This window comes from Bos grunniens, chromosome 1 (genome assembly GCF_055505025.1).
Source record: "Bos grunniens cultivar Pamir isolate PY7600 chromosome 1, Bosgru_T2T1.0, whole genome shotgun sequence".
Lineage (NCBI taxonomy): Eukaryota > Metazoa > Chordata > Mammalia > Artiodactyla > Bovidae > Bos > Bos grunniens.
This window is the reverse complement of record NC_141165.1, coordinates 110886781-110889161: the sequence shown is the minus strand read 5'-3', so window position 1 is coordinate 110889161 and position 2381 is coordinate 110886781. Positions and strand designations below refer to the sequence as shown.

At 44.9% G+C, this 2381-nt stretch overlaps 1 pseudogene; it reads right to left on the bottom strand.

Annotated features, from left to right (window-relative positions):
• Positions 1-487: 487 nt before the first annotated feature.
• LOC147380070 (ubiquitin-related modifier 1 pseudogene) lies at positions 488-856 on the bottom strand (annotated as a pseudogene).
• Between the last annotated feature and the right edge of the window lie 1525 nt (positions 857-2381).

Here is a 2381-nt window from a genome sequence, read left to right as displayed (position 1 = left end):
GACACCAGCTGGGGTTCCATAATAATATCAGTGGGGGACAGGCAGAGACCTCTGCTGTCCATATGGGGAAACTGAGATGGAGCCTTCAGTTTCCAATTTTTGAGAAAGGGGGGGCCTGCCATCAGCTATTGAGGTTCATTCATCTTCCCCAGGAAGGCACCATGGCCCAGGAGCTGCGGTGTTTGTCAGCAGTAACTCAGTGACATGCAAGCAGGGACAGCGGCTGGGTCCCCTGGCCACACAGACCCCCTCCACTCCTGCCACGCTGAGGGGCACCCTCCTCCACCTTAGCTGCTGGGGCAAGGAGTGCCTGGCCCAGGCACCTGCCAGCCGGCCTGCCTTCCCTTGCTCACGTGCCTGAGAAAGTCTCATTTTTAGCACCTGGACTCTTTTCCCTGCCTGGAGGGAGCTCAGGGGACAGAGTGAGAAGAAAGTAGCCAAGGGGGACAGGAAGATCTGGAAGTAGGGCCCCAGGGAACGTCTGATCGTTCTGTTCTCCCCACCCCAAGGGTGCCCAGACACAGAGAGCAGCCCTTAGCCACCATGCAGCGTGGAGTTGAAGAGGATGCTGTCCTGGTTCTGAAGCTGGTAGTTCAGCAGTTCCCAGTCGGCATCGTTAATCAGCACCAGAATCCCTGACTGCAGGGATGAACAGCTGTTGCCTTGGATGAACAGCTCTGGCCACTCTGCTCTTTTAGCAAATTCTTCTTGATCCAGACAAGGAGGTTCCTCCAGGTAAGGTGACTTGATGCTTCTCCATACTGTTGAACAGGAGCTCCGCACTGCCTCTGAACTCCACCTCCACTGACAAGGGTGCTGCCATGTTGAGGAAGCCGAACTCACCGGAACTCCCCATCTCTACTAGTCTCTTCCATATCCCTGAGCCTGAATGATCACATACTCCAAGCAAATTGAACTTTATGTTTTAAATACTTTTTTTCTTTAAAATTATAAAATAATATTGTCTCTTTCAGGTTTCAGGGGACATCTTTTTATGTTTGCCAAATTGGTACCCAGCTTTCCTAACTCAGCATTTTCCAACTGACTTTGATCACATGGACAAATTACTTGCTTGCATGGCAACCTACACATACTCTAACAACAATTCTTTAATATACCCACTTCGTAAAGTGATTTCTATTGACGATTGATGAATTATTCCTGGATGATAAAGAGTCTTTAAAATAAATGAAGGTACTTGACTCTTCTGATTGGCACCCATACAAATCACTACTTTAAACTTGTCTCTCTAGGTTTTCATATTTAAGTTGGTCCAAGGAGTTGAGTTGTTTTTTCTGAGGCAGGGAAAAAGAATTGAGCTTTATTTCTTTACTTCTTTCTTGTCTTTGGTAGGACTCTGTATATAGGCCGCATAGTGTGACAGCAGCTATATGCTATCTCCATCACAATTGTGCACTTGGAATATAAAAAGGGCAACATTAATATAAATTTCCATGTCCCATCATCCCTGCCAGATTAGGGCACATCAAAACAGGGTTCTATGTATCTTGAAAGACCTTTGACCTCTCTATTATATAGCTCAGCTAGCAAGTGTGTATGTTTTTTAGCTCTATCTTGGTTCCATTTTATGTTCTGATTATTACTTATTTAAGCCTATTTTTATATTTTAGATCTGTAGGCTCCTTTAAGTGATTTTTGGAAGAGGAAGTACCCGCATATGCATCAGTGAACCCTGGTATAGCTCCCAGAAGCTCTCTTAAGCCTGATTGTGCATGTAGATTCAATGTAAGTAATAGAAATCTTTTTTGGTTTTGGTGAAGAAAGTATTTCTCTCATGTATTTTCTTAGCTGTCACCAGCCAGTGGGTACACTCATTAGTCAAAAAACAAGAAACAAACCTAATACTTGTTGAGCCCCTTTTATGTACCAGAAACTTCCGAGCTTTTTACTTATTTAATCCTCTCAACGATTCTGTGAGTTAGGTCCTGCCATTATCCCTACTTAATAGATGTGAAAATTGAGACCCAGAGACGTTGGTGAGTTGTTTGCACAGTCAGCGTGGAACCTGAGTTTGAACCCAGGTCATTTGATTCCTGAGCTCACATGATTAACAAGAACATGATATTGTCTCATCAGAACAGAATAATCACAGTTACACAGGCCCCGGTCCCTTTGTTCTTATAAGAGCTTCAGTTCTTTATAATGTGCCCTGAATATTCTTCACCACCAAGGACAGTGTCACATGTGCTCCCAAACTACTTAACTATTAAAGGGCATAACTTGCATGTCCTCCAGGCATTAATGGATCCTGGAATCCTTGGGAAGCCACTGCTGTGGGGTGGGGCAGGCTGTGGCAAAGGGGAAAACACCCTTTCCTTGCTGTGTCATACTCTGGAAGTCAGGCCTCAAACCTGTGCTGA